This window comes from Trichosurus vulpecula, chromosome 6 (assembly GCF_011100635.1).
Source record: "Trichosurus vulpecula isolate mTriVul1 chromosome 6, mTriVul1.pri, whole genome shotgun sequence".
NCBI lineage: Eukaryota > Metazoa > Chordata > Mammalia > Diprotodontia > Phalangeridae > Trichosurus > Trichosurus vulpecula.
This window is the reverse complement of record NC_050578.1, coordinates 96359601-96374705: the sequence shown is the minus strand read 5'-3', so window position 1 is coordinate 96374705 and position 15105 is coordinate 96359601. Positions and strand designations below refer to the sequence as shown.

At 37.0% G+C, this 15105-nt stretch overlaps 1 pseudogene; it reads left to right on the top strand.

Annotated features, from left to right (window-relative positions):
- Positions 1-15105, top strand: part of LOC118854689 — a 33384-nt pseudogene that overhangs the window by 542 nt on the left and 17737 nt on the right.

The window sequence follows — 15105 nt, the reverse complement described above, 5'->3', positions numbered from 1 at the left end:
TGACACCATTGCTGAGGAAGTGAATGACTTCTTTCAGGTAATTATTTTCTCAGGTCCCACACCTAAAAGAAATAACTAAAACAAAACAATGACAATAACAATCCTAATTCTATTCTCACTCTCGTTTCAAGTCTGAAAATCCCATCAAAACACAAGAGAGCACAGTGGTGTTTCTTTTGAATAAAGCATACTTAGATTATAATACATTATATTTGCCTATCTAAGTGAAAACCTTTATTCTCTGTGAAAAAATCATGGAGTCATAGTATTCTAGAGCTGAAAGAAAATCTCATCAATTAACCTCGTTTCTCAGAGGGGAAAATGAATCTGACCCAATGAGATTGTGTGGATTGCCCAAAATATGAATCTAAATTCTGATAGAAAAGCTAAGTCAGTTCTCAATTTCCTTAAAAAGATCCCCGGTATGTGGCTGGCTCCTGACCACACCACGCTTCACATCCAAACCCAGCCATCTCTCTACCTGGCCATCTTGCCATCTGCTTTCCTGCTAACAGTATATTCCCCTGGGCCATCTCACTCCCCAGTCCTTAACCTCCATCTCTTGCCTTGGCACAATAATCAAATAAATACTAACATTACTTCTGGAAAAGTCATGTTAATGGCCCTATGGCCTATTGCCAAAGATTCTTTGTTCCTCTGATTCCCCATACCAAACTCTTTTCCCTGGCCACTAATTTCCTATATGTGATTTTTCCGCCTATTAGGTTGAAATGTACTTCTTGAGTTCAGGATAAGTCCATTTTTAATTTTATATTCTTAGTGCCCAGAATAGTGCCCGACACTTTGTTGTTTTTGTTCAATTGTTTCAGTCTTGTCCAACTCTTCGTGACCCTGCTTGGTGTTTTCTTGGCCAAGAGAATATAAGGATTTGCCATTTCCTTCTCTAGCTAATTTGACAGAAGAGAAAATTGAGGCAAACAGGGTTAAGTGGTTTGCCCAGGATCATATACCTAGTAAGTGTCTGAGGTCAGATTCTATCCTCTGTGCCACCTGCCTTCCTCCCAAAATAGACATTCCTTACCCTTAAAGGGTGTTGTTGTTGTTGTTCAGTTGTGTCTGTTCCTAGTAAGCTTGACACTTGTAAACTATTAATAGATGCTTTAAAAAAAAAAGCATTAATCTATAAGGCTGTTTATACAAGTGAACATTTAGGCCATCCAATTCACTATGGATCATCTATAAAATCCATATTACAGGGCTCTAAGAACTAAAAAATCTGATTATTCATATACTACTGCTATGACTTTTATTTATGCTCTTTCATTTTGTCCCGATTTAGTCAGCAATGGTCACAGAGTGACTCTCCTTAGAGAAATCATCCAAACTTAGAACACTTTGCCTGAATTAGGAAAGGGAAATTGCTACCCTTGCATATCTTCATAATTAAATATGAATTTCCTAACCTCTCAATGTTAATTACATTAATATTTATGCAAAATATTCTTATATGTTGTTACCAAGCAGTAATATTTAACAACTTCAATGATTGTCCTCTTCAATAAGTGTTCAAGGCCAAAGCAAACTCCATTCGAGCAGCATGATTGGCACAAAAAGATGGAGAAAATATTGAATTTTCTATGTCCCTTTTTTCCTGAAGAGAGGCAGAGTGGCCTAGGAGAAAGAGTGTTAGATTTAGAATCTGAGATGTGGAGTTCAAATCCTAAATTTCTTACTTATTTTCTATGTGACTTTGGGCAAGTAATTTCACCATCAAGCCTGTTTCCTCATCTCTAAAGTAAGGAGTTGGGGGGAGATGATTTCTGAGGTCTTCAACTTGTTTTCCATCATTATTTTCACTTCTTAGACACAGCAATACAGCTATCTGTAAAGCACTCAAAATATAAAAACAGCAAGATTGTGCCTATCAGGGGTTGAAAGTACAAATTACAATTGAGTTGCGATACCAGGTTTATCTAATTAAACCTGATAAATCACAGATGTCAAAATGGGTAAGACAAGTTAGAGTAGATTTTTTTTTTTAATTTTAGGAGATTATGGCCTAAATTGACTAATCTAGCTGCACAAGGGCCCAGGTCGACATGACACTTGTACAGAATAATATTAGCATACTTAAAGATAATCAACTTAGAAAAAGTCAACATGCTCACTGGGATAGACAATTACTGGAAAATTAATATGGTTGTGGCACTTCCATTTATTACAAGTAGATTGGCTGAAACTACTGGCTCTTTTTCATTTGCTCTGTAACAGTGATTTTGGTTTGTGAATACAGGCATACACACAAATACGCCTATACATATATGGCATTTATATATGTACATGTACACATATATACATATGTATACACATGAATGTAACGACAATGTTGCTTACAGCTACTGAGGCTATTTAAGACCAATAACACCATCACACGGGAGGGCTGCTAGCATAGGTTCTTTGATCTGCTTTTCTAAGGAAAGTAACTTTAAGGGGTTAATAATCTCACTTTAATTAAACATACATATATCATTGACTTAGTTCAGGGGAAAAAATCAGCACCTTAAACTTCAGAGCAAATACAAACAGAAACTATACAAACAGAGCAAAAATAACACAAATCAGCAAACAGGATTCTATCTGTCTATCGCAACACATACACAGTTACCAGAGAGAAAAGCAGCAACATCTGGGTTTTCAAAGCCAGGCCCAGGGGAAGGTTCCTCCGTGACAGCTATTCACAGTCTCATCTGGTCAAATGACAGGACACTTTTCCAGTAAGTGAGAGACCCAAAACCAAAGCCAACCTCAGATCTTATATACAAGTCTCAGGGCCCTGGGGCTTAGCATCTACTTAGCAAAAGGGTGTGGGGCTTGGAGCATGGGGCTTTCTTGTTTCCCTAAGCAGGTCATCAAAGACTCTCCATTCAATCAAAGACTCTTGATTGAAACAAAGGACTCAATCAAAAGCACTTGATTGCTTTAGGGCTGAGAAGCACTCAAACAGAAGAGAACAAAATGTACCCTTTGCTTGCCATTACATTTGAAAGGCAAGACTCATCAAAGGCACTTGATTACCTCAGCATTCCAAAAGAGAAAACAGTGAAAAAAAAGTCCCACTCTTCTTACCATTATAATGACCTAAGTCTAAAGGTACTAAGGCTTTTCCTTTCTCACAGTAGCTAGAGGAGAATGGCTGAACAAATTTCAATGGAAGATTGTTATGGAATATTATCACATACTAATGGAGGAATTATATAGAAGTCAGAAAAAAACGTGGAAAGATTGAAGTGACACAGAGCAAAGAAAGCAGAACTAGGAAAATGATATTTATAACTACAATAATAGAAATAAAGGTGGTATTAAACAGCAACCATATTCAGAGCTAGTACAATGATCGATTTTGGTTCCAGAGGTGGCATGATATGTGAACATTCTTCCTTCCTTTCAATAAAGAGGTGGGGGCTTAAGGTGTACAATATTACATATTAGGTCAGCTGTGGTCACTGCATCAGACACTTTTGCTTTGTTGTTTTTGGGGGCAATATTTTTATGTGGTAACGAAGAGCACTAGAGCTTGGACAAAAAATTGGGGAGTGATTTTGATATTAATCAAAAATTAATATAGCATTTTAAAAAGAGAAATCTGTTGCAGTTTAAGTTATACCTGACTGTTTAAATATGTCACTGTTATGAAAGTATTATAAATGGAAAGATATTTTCATTTTTCATCATAGAAATGGAATCAAGAAGGAAAATCTTTGCCAAAATTCTATGAAAATCAACACCTAAATGTGTTAGATGTTTATTGCCTTGCTAATGCAACATGATAAAAATAATCTTAAATTAGTGGTATCATGATAAACCTGGGTGTTAGAACACCATGTGGACATGCTTCCCCTAACACATTAAGTATTGGACTAGGCTTCCCTTTTTATTATTTTTAATAGCATTAAATAGAATTGAATTTGTAAGTCACACAAGATTGATTTCTCCCCAATTTCTCCCACTGTAAATGAGAGTTAAACTCATGGAAATCTCTGAAATCATGTAAATCACAATTTGTCCTCCCTTCAATTCAGCAAGCATTTTTGTAAAGCACCTGTTATATGCAGGGAATTGAGATAGAAAAATAGTTCCTGCCCTCAATGAGCTTATAATTTACAGGGAACATGAAAAATCCAAATCTCCTCTCCTTTTAAGGGGCACCTCTGGCAGAGAAAATTGAACAGTGCTATTTCTATGCCTAAACCCCATTATTTCTTTTCTTATGAGGGTAGACCACCCCCACCTTCATGGGATTTATTAGATGGTAAACATCCCCCTAAAAACAGAATTAAAAACAGAAAGATTAAATCCAACAACAGGTTGAAATCGTCCTTGAAAGGCATTATGTGTGGTATGGATGAGATCCTGATGGTAGAAGTCAGCAAAATATTTAGTTGGTTGGTTATATGTCTGAACGACAATAACTGAAAACATCTGGTGGAGAATGTCTGTGAAGTTGGGGGTGAAGCATAGATATAATTCTCTGACAATGTCAGTTCCCCAATGTATAGTTTTAGATCCTTTATGAATGATATGACTTAATTTCAAAGTGTGCCACCTCTATACCATGAGGCCAGGATTACCTATTTAACTGACCTCTAGATAGCACCTTAAAGGTTACAAAAGACATGTATTATCACCTCTGTGCCTCACAACGGCCCTGTGAGATAGGAACTAGAAGTTAAATTTTGCACATGAGGAAATACTTTTAGAAAAGCTAAGTGACTTAACCAAAATCACATAGAGGTGACTTCATGACAAGTGAGATTGGAACCTGGATCTTCACAGCTGTAAATTCAAAGACACTATAATGCCACATTGCCTCAATTCTAAGGGAGTAGAGAAATAAAGTGATGTTCGTATTCTCTCCTTCCTGCTCTAATCTATTTTTGCTTTAATCACCTAGCTAGCTGTATTGCAGCTTCAATTTTCCACCTCACATCATTAGTGAAAACAATCTGACCATATGATTTCTTAATGTAAGCAAAAGCATGAGGATATTTTTTTTCTCTTGACACATGGTATCTAGTTGCTATGACAATAAATAGCTCAGGGATTTTCTTTCTCAAATCTCTGTGAAAAATTGATTAAAACAATTTCTCATCCAAAGTGTTCTCATTTGTGGCCACTGTGTTAACTGCTTTGCCTTATGTTTGATTTCTTGCCTTCATGCTCATCAATTATATGAACTTAAAAAAACCTATTGAGACAGCAGGAAATCGAGGAAGTCATGTATTGTACAAGTATATTTTAGGGATACTAGAGATTGGGCCATTTTTTTGTTTTGGTGCATATTATAATAAACAGCAAATTACAGTTGATTGCCTTCCTTAAATAAAAACCTATAGTAGATTTGAAAATGAGAGGGACTCTTCATTAATAAATCAACAAAGTCCTACTATGTGCCAAGCATTGTTCTTTCTAGGCACTGGGAATATAAATATAAAATTTAATTCGCTGCCTTCAAGGAGCTTACATCCCCTCATTAAACAAATCATGAAACTCAGGCCTAGAGAGGTTAATTAAACAGCTTGTCCAAGTTCCCAATGTAGTCAATGGTAAAACCAGAATTTGAATTTAGTCCTCTGGAACTTTAGATTGCAGTTGACATCTATTCAAAACTAAAAATTTAGAGAATGTTATAAATAGAGATTAAAATTTAAAAAAACCTTTAAAAAATATTGACATAATCTACCATGTAGTGAATTCTTGATTGCTTTAGTAAATATGCTAAGTAATACAATTAATTAATTAACAGAGGTTCCATATTCAAACTTGGATTCTACTGCTTGTCTTTGTGACCTTGGGAAAACAATTTTACCTCTCTGAGCCTCAGTTTCCATATCTGTAAAATGAGTGAATTAGAAGAGATGTCATCTCCACTTTCCTTCCGTCTCTGGGTCTATGTCTGTATGATCCATGAGGCTTAACTGAAGGGCAAAAAATGTTAAAAAAAACAAAATATACTTAAAAACAAAACAAAACAAAACATCCCTGAGATTTCTAGAGCACAACGCTATCAAGGTGAGACTATTGGCATGGAATTAAAAAAGTGGGTTCTTTACCTTTTGTAAGAAACCTATTTGAATGTTCATTAACTCCTGTGCTAAATGTAATTCCACATATGCTAATAGAAGCTCATTTCAAGAAAGCTAAGTTGCACATGGGAAAAATCCCTGGACCTGGAGTCAATACAATCAATCCAAACCAATATAGATTTACTAAGTGCCTACAATATACTAAGCACTATGCTAAATCCTAAGGATACAGTTATTAAAGGTGTCAGTCCCTATTTTCAATGAGCTTACAACCTAAAAGGATTTCAGGTCAGGAAGACCTGCGTTCTAATCTTGCCTTGGACACTTACTAGCTGGGCCACCCTGGGCAAGTCACTTAACCTTTCTCAGCCTCAGTCTCTTCCTCTGTAAAATGGGCATAATAATAGCACTTACCTCTCAGGGTTGTTTTGAAGGTTACATGTGATAAGACACGTAAAGCACTTTGTCAACCCTAAAGTGCTATTTAAATGCTAGCTATTAAATCTATTTTTTTCCTATGATGCATTTTTAAAAAATCTTTGGAAAGTAGCATTGTATTGCAGATAGAGGATCCACTTAGGTGTCAGGAAGACTTGGGTTTAAGACTTGCCTCTGAGACGTACAGGCTGTGTGATCCTGGACAAATCACACAATTTCTCAGGGCTCCAGGAAACTCCCTCAGAGGAGAAGATAGTTGCCGGTCTATCTTGATTGATGGAGTTTCCTTCCTAGACAATACAGACACAAAAAAGAACTATAATCCAAATGTACTCCATACTACTGTCCCCAAAAATTCCTCTGAATTCAGTTTTTCACCTCTATCAACTCTTTCCAAATTTAGAGGTGACAGATTAGAAACTAAAGATAAAGTAAATACGTAGTTAATTAAATTGAGAATTGATCTGAACTTGAAGGTTACCAAGAAACTTTTTTCTCCTCCTCTCCCTACCCCACTTTCTAGCTCTAAATCATTAACAAAATATTAGGAGAAAGTGATACTGTTAAAAAGCATTTTACCATGCCAATAGTAAAGTCCAAAAGGAGAAATAAAACAATTCTCTATGTCATAGAAGTCTCATTTTTACTTTTGTCCTCTGAAATAGGGTATTATGAAATATTAACAGCCGCAAGCAAGACAAGAAAGCAAAGTGTTATGTCAATACAGAGACCATTTTATCATCCTGATCCCAATAATTCTAGCTCAAATAGCTTCCTTAGATAAACAACAAAAACATTAGGGAAAGAAGAGTTATAACTTTGGGGCTGACATATTAATCATCCTTTGAGTCTTCATATGATTGTACCTATTCCACATTCTTGCTATAATCAAATATTTGACTTAATTGATATGTGATCTCATTGCTGTCAGTGTTGCTTCTAAATAAAACAAATCTCAGCTCATCCTTGTCTTTCCATGAAATATATGGTTTTTAGAATTCTTAAAACTAGAGATGGAAGGGACTTCAGAAGCCATGAAACCTAAATGAGAAAACTAAGGCTTAGGAGGACTTGTTCAAGGTCATACAGGTATAAGTATCAAGGGCAGGATTTGAACCTAGGTCAGTATTTTAACCTAGGTCCTCAGTCCCCAAGAGCTTCTTTCCAGCATCCCACTAGTGTATCTACCCAAGCTACTGGGGTCCTTCTAGTTTCTTTGACAGTATCAGAAATCAGTGGAGAATACTTGCAATATATTCCATTGATACCCAACCCAGGTTTGCCATTCAACTGTATACAACAAATGACTACAACAGGTTAACACGGATACCCTTTTGTGGGTTTGAGAAATTATAGTACCATGAGACTCTACGTAAATCCTCCTCTGATGTCTGATTATGGTTATCTATAGTTCTTGTAGATAATACCAGCATAGCACAAGCTCTGAAAGATCCCACCAAGTCTGAAAAGTTTAAATATACCTGGTAATATTACAGATCAGCTCAAGCAAACAGAGAGGTTCCTCACTGCAATTCTGGCCCCCAGGTGATGATTTTTTTGGGTCCATGGCAACTCCTCAAAAAGAGATTTATGATCTTTATGAGTGAAATGAATGTCCAAGAGATGAAATCATGATTTCCTTTTTAGGGGTAAGGGGACATGCTTAATAGTGCTTATATAATGATTAGAATTCTGGTTTTAAAATTCTGGAAAACATGGGGTATATATTTTTTAATCTGCCTCTTATCCTACTCTCCTTCTGTGGCATTAAGATTGGCCGTACACATTGGCAGAACACAGAGGCCTATTTGATCTTCCCCCCACACAATAATTCATCTAAAGTACCTAGTACAGGGCCTGACACAGAGTAGGCACTATGTAAATGCTTATTCCCTTTCCTTCCTTACCTGCCTTCATACCTTTTGGTGGGTTGCCCCCCAAACCTGGAATGTTTTCTCTCCTCTCCTCTTCTTCCTGATATTTCTGACTCCCTTTAAGGTTCTTCCTTCTACAGAAAGACTTCGACATCCCTCACAGTTGTTAGTGTCTCTCCAACCTGAAAACACTTTTCAATTACACAAATGCTTTGTATTTACTGTATATAGTATTCCTCAGGTAAGAAATCTTTTCATTGTCTACCCAGCACCTAGAAGTATTTACTAAATGCTTGTTAAATTAAACCATTTACAGTATGTAGGGTCCATTTTACTGCTGTAGAGACTGAGTCTCAGCTACTTTAAATGACTTGTCCATGGTTATATGGTCAGGGAGATTTTGAATAAAACCAGAAAACATAGATCTAATTAGAACAGCCTATGGACAAGTCTAATGAGTGGTGAAATTTTTGGTTTGATTTTTTTTGGTCATCATCTTCTAAAATCTGAGAATCAAAACTTCAGACATAGCCATCATTTAACAATAATTTTACCATAACCCTTTCTAAAGAGTTGAGGCTTGAAAGATTGGGATTTACTTTTGTGCCATAACCTATTTCCACTTTCTGATGAAACAAAGGGGAATCAAAATATTTCAGAAGTTTACTTGTTATTTATGAGACATGAAAAACATTCTCACTGGTATAGCAAAAGTAAATACATAAAAATTCTCAGAGTGCTCAGATAATTCAAGCTGTAGGTCTCATTTCATCTTCTGCATCCAGATCAGCAATTTTAAATGAATTTGATTATTGGCACTCCACACTGGCCCAGTAGGTGGTTTTGTTGGGTTATCTTTTGGAAAACAGGTACTCTTACCTCTACAAATTTTAAAGCAATTTATATCAATACGTGTGGTATTAATCTATTTAAAAAGATAAAATGTGTTTAGCAATTTACAATATTTTACGTGACATGAGATTAAATTTATACTCTTTTAACTATCATTCTTTGGAGGAGACTGAGTTTCCATAAAGCAATGGTGACACCACAAACATGGGTCTACATGGGGGGGGGGGGAGAGAACACATTTATCATAGGATCAAAGGAATTACAGTGCAAAAAATCAATAGATTTGGCCAGAGAGAACCTGTGTTCAAGTCCTACTCCTGCCAATTACTCTCTATATAGCCCTGCACAATACATTTAACCTTTCTGTGCCCTGGTTTACTCATAGTTTAGAACATTGCCAGATTTAATAATTTTTTTTTGCATTGAATCAATCATTTATAACATGGAGAATTGTTTGCAAGGGTCCATCCCATTATAAATCTTTTATCCTATGATCCAGTCCAATTCTCTCTTTTTGAAGAAGAAAATGAGGCTCAGAGTTGTAAAAGGACTTAAGGTCATATAGATAATAAGAAACACAAGCAGAAATCAAGCCCTGATCTCCTGATTGACAACTTAGTATCATTTCAAATACACAACCTCTCTGTAGTCTTATTTTTAAGGTCCCATCTAGCTCAGAAGAAAGCCTGAGTTATTTAGGTATGGTTATGTTTCCCTTTCTCCCCCTGCCCAACCAAAAAAAAAGAATTGACCTAAAATGAGATTTGTACGTAGCAGCTGTTGGAGGTAGAGTTAAGAAATAGCAAGTCTGCTAGGGTTGGTGAAGTAGTTATACTAATTTTAATTTCAACCCCCATGCTAATTTTCTCACTCCTCCCTTACAGTTATATGATCATTTGATAACCCAGTAATAAATATTACTGAGAGGCAGCTTGACATAGTGGACAGAGAGCTGGCCTTACATGAAGACCTGCATTGAAGTCCCAGCTCTGACACATGTTGTGTGTCCCTGGGCAAGTCACTCTACCTGTCAAATGCCCTCAGTAGCTTTCTGAGATTGTAACTGGCAGAGAAGTTGCTGTCCAATGTTAGTAGAGGGTGTTTCCTCACCTGGGTGTTCCCTGTACCAATAAAGTAATGGGTCTAGTCACTATCCCTTTCACCAACATAGATAGTACTCTTTGTAAACCACCTTATTTACATTAGTTTATTGCATCCTTACAACTTCATGGTGAGCTAAATAGTGTAAATTTCATTATCCCTCTTTTTTAGATAAGGAAACTGAGACACAGAGAGGTTAATTACTTTGACTAGGGTCTCTTAGCTACTAAGTGGTGAGAAAGGATTCAAGGCTAATTCTTCTGATTTAGAGTCTATTTTTCCCCTAGTTCATCACATTGCCTCCAGCATAAATATATATTTTTCCACTAATTTCCCCCTTTTCTATTGGGTACATTTATTAGTCCTCAATCACTGGATAACCAATAGCTACATTTAATGTAATGTCAAGTCTAGGCCCACACTATGACACCCAGTATGTACTGCATTGGAACTACTCTCCAGATTCAGAGCAATAGAACTTGGTCTAGTGACCCAAGAAGTCTGTGATGTGTTTTAAAGATTTTATTATTAATTTTTAAGTATAATTTAATTTATAATATAACTTTAATATAATTTGACAACTATTTAAATAATTTTATCCAGTGTATTTTATTCTATGCATTTTAAAATCTTATTCTAAGGAGGAGTTCATAGACTTCACCAGATTGCCAAAGGGGTCCATGACATACATAAAAATTAACACCAGATCTAGTCTCTGCCTCTCTACTCCCCCAGCAAACAAACAAGCAAACAAAAACCTTGAGCATCTTCTCCAGATCCAGATCTCTTTGAAAGTTAAATAGGCCTCCTTGAGGGAATAAAGAGGGATCAGAGTACTTCTCAGAATCTTGAAATAATTATTTATTTTTTACTTTGCAAGGTACAGGAGACTTCATAATGACCACAGATAAAAATGAAAGAAAACAAACAATAAACTTCTAGTAAAGAACAGAAATGACCCAGCCCTCTAAAAATTCTGAGTCTGGAGACGATTGTCATAACTGACATTTACAGAGCATTTTAAGGTCTGCCAAGTGCTCTACGTACCTTAGAAACGCCCTCCAAAGTCTGGACCTTCCTCACATTCCCAGACTTTTTCATATTACTCTCCTAAACACACTCTATGTTTTAGCCAGACTAAAATACTAGCTAGTCATTCCCTGATTTCAATGTTCCAACCCCTGCCTCCATACATTAACACAGATACATACCAAAAGTGCACACTCGCATAATCTTTACCTTTTAAAATCCTCATTTCCTTGGGCTTAGGTGCTACCTCCTACATGAAGTCTTCCCTGATCCCTTCCTCTCAGCCCTCTAGTGCTTCCCTTCTTCACATTTGCTTACCTTTGCATGTCTGTTGCATTTAGATGTGTGTACATGTGGCACAATTCATTGAAGTTGTTTTGGAGACTAGTGGTCTCCAGAGAAGCAGAAGGTCCAGTGCATGCTAAAACTAGCAGGCTGTTGGCAATTTAAATATATGTGACCTCTTTCTTGTTGCTTAATTGGAAACCTTTCAGGCCAGGAGGAATGAGTGAGGACACTGTTGACTCACAGTCACTGGAGAGACAAGGATACAACCAGCTCTCCAAAGGAACACCCAGTCCTGGGTAATATGGTCTTCAGGCTACACCAAAAGGAGGAAAAGGAAGAAAGAAGCCTTAAAAAGAAGCTCTCATAACAGTGCCTAGGTTTTGCCAGTCTATCATTACTCTATTCTGTTTTGGCTGTGCCAAGCTACCATCATTCTATCTGTGGGACCTTGTAGGTCTTCCCCACCTCTCGAGACAGACAACAGAGCTGCTGTGGGAGAAGAGCCAGGGTTTTCTAAGGCGGGTTAAGAGTCCCCTGTAGGCAGGTCTTATGACTTTCCACCTCTGATGTCAGAAGCGAAGAGGAATTAATGACCTAGGAAATTGGTAGTTTCCAGTGTGGAATGTTCCATATAAAAAAGGGGGAAGAGGGGGCAGGTACTAGGCATGAAGAGTGAACATGTGTAGAACAGAGAGACAATTTTTTTAAAAAAGCTGTACTCAAAAAGCCAGAGGCATTCTGGACTACAGCAATCTTCTTAGTTTCATGTAATAATATAAGCTCCTTGAGGGCAGGGACTGTGTCAATTTTGTCTGGTTATTTCTAGCATCTAGCAGTTTCTCGTGCATTGTAGATCATCTGTAAATATTTATTGAATTAGGATCATAGACTTAGGGATGAAAAGAATGTAAGCAGTCCTGGAATCCAACCTCTTCATTTTATAGAAGAGAAAGCTGAGACACAGACTGCTTAAGGCACTTGCTGGGGTCTCATACGCAATAAGTGTCAGTGTCAGTGGTATCTGATGCTATGTAGCCCCATAGAGATTTGCCATTTCTTTCTCCAGCTTATTTTACAGATGAGGAAACTGAAGCAAATAGAGTTGAATGACTTGTCCAGGGTCACACAGGTTAAAGTTGAACTCAGGTCTTCCTGACTCCAGGCTCAGCATTTTATCCACTGTACCACCTGGCTGCCAGTAAAGTGTCTGAGGCGGATAGAAAATGATGACTTCTTATAACAAAGCTATTCTTACTATATGTATGACCTTGGGAAAGGAAATTCCCATCCTTGAGCCTCAATTTCCTCACTGATGAAATGAAGGGTTGAACTAGATTTCCCTAAGTTCATTGTTAGCACAAGCTCTAATAATCTTCTATTAAAATGAAATGGTGTCATTAAGCAGGTAGTATAAATCCCTTCCCCAAATAATGTGTTAAACTCCCTATTTAGCTTCTATCGCCCTTATCAAATACCTTGGAATAATCCCAGAGTACACATTACTTGCAGATTCTATGAATAAGTAATGAAATAATTATGAAGCAATTTGCCAAAACGTAAAGACACAGTGCTTCCTCCTGGGGAGTGATCTGCTCTCTCAGAAAGGGTTCATTTCTTCTACCAAGGCACCAGAATATTATCTCCAAAATGACCTTCCTGAGACTATAGGAAAGAGTTAAATTCTAACACAGAGAAGAGCACATTACTTTTCTGCATGAATCCAGTTCAGGTTGACCAATCAAAGGCACGGCCCCATCCTCACAGTAACAGCTATTAGTGGAAGCAGACTGTGAATGCTGGCAGGGCTGCACCAGGAGAGAAGGGATCCCTCATCTCCTAGGCAGAAGAGCCAATACCCAGAAAAGTCATTCATGAAGCATATTATGATGCCTTGGAGGAGAAAATGAGAGACTAGGTGACTCCCCAGGAGCAAGCAGTAATGGTTTGGGGGAATTAGGAAAGACCTCACATAGAAGAGGACATTAGCTGAACTTTGAAGGAATCTAAGAGGAAAGCATTAGGAGGGAGCACATTCCAGGCATCTTGAGGAATAGCAGAACTTTTTGTCATAGCAAAGAATCAGAAACAAAGTGGATGTTTGTTGATTGGACAACAGCTAAACAATTTGAGGTACATAAATGTAATGGAATTGTACTGAAGAAATGATGAATACGATAAATAAAGAGAAGCTAGGAAAGATTTACATGAATTGCTGCAGAGTGAAAGTAAGTAGAGCTAAGAAAACAATGTATACAATGACTATATCATTGTAAATAGAAGAACAACCATGCACACACATCAAAAATCAATGTTGCAAAATTATAAAGAACAAACAGGGCTCAAAAGAAGAGGTGGGAGATACCTTCAACCCATCCTTTTAAAGAGGTGGGAGGTCCACAAGCATTGTGCACTGAATATATTTTGGACCTTTTAAATGAATTAATTAGCTATGCAGACTTTTTTTTTTCTTTAAAAATACTGTTTGTTTTATAAGATGGCTCTACGGGAGAAGGAGGAATATGAGGGTAACTAGTGATGTGAAAGAAATAGAAAGATGGTCAGTTTTGGTGGACAGTAGAGATTAATGTTGAATAAGCTTGGAAAGGCAGGTTATTATGTACTGAATCTCAGACTATCTGAGGCAAAGTGGGTTCCACAATTAAGCTGATGTCACACTTACTAGTCTTTTGTGTTCTGCCCTCCATTAACCCTTCTTAAATGAATTTGTGTACCTTCTCCACAATAGGGAGCTTTGGTCATAGTTCTCTATGGATTTCCATCAATGTGGAGTTTCATTACACTACCCTGACCGTGTCTGAGTGCAACTGGTAGAGGAAGAGCCAAGAAGAGAGAGGATCAATAAGTGGTGAAGCTTAGATCACAGCCTGAAGCTTGACTCATATGAGACCCCACCTTGCTCAGAAGAAAGGAAAGATAGTGGAAGAAGTTTCCTAGTACCTGACAATTTTCTCAATATACATGAATACCTTTATAGTGTATTAAAATAATACCTAACTGTATTGGTTTAAATCAGCAGGCACCATAGGTTCTTTAATACAGGATTTCTTAACTTTTTGTATGTTATTTAAATCTGTTGAAGTCTATGGCCCCTTTCTCAGCTTAATGTTTTTAAATGCATACAATAAAACAAAAAGATTACAAAGGAAACCATTTATATTAAAATATTTCTTGTTAAGTTCATGAAAGTCAGGTTAAGAATCCCTGCTTTAGCAGATTTTTAAACATGTAGAAACTAGAATCACAGGATGTGTTGCCAGGAGGGATAATGAAGATCAACTATTCCAATTTCATCATTTTATATATAAGGAAACTAAAGCCTTGAGAAGCTTTATGAGTTGCCATTTGTATCAGGAGTGCCGAGTTTATAATCTCAAAGAGGATCATAAACATGTCTGAAAGGTTCGGAACCGCCGGATATAAGAAACTCTCAAAGTAGAAGGCAGAAGAATCAAAACATT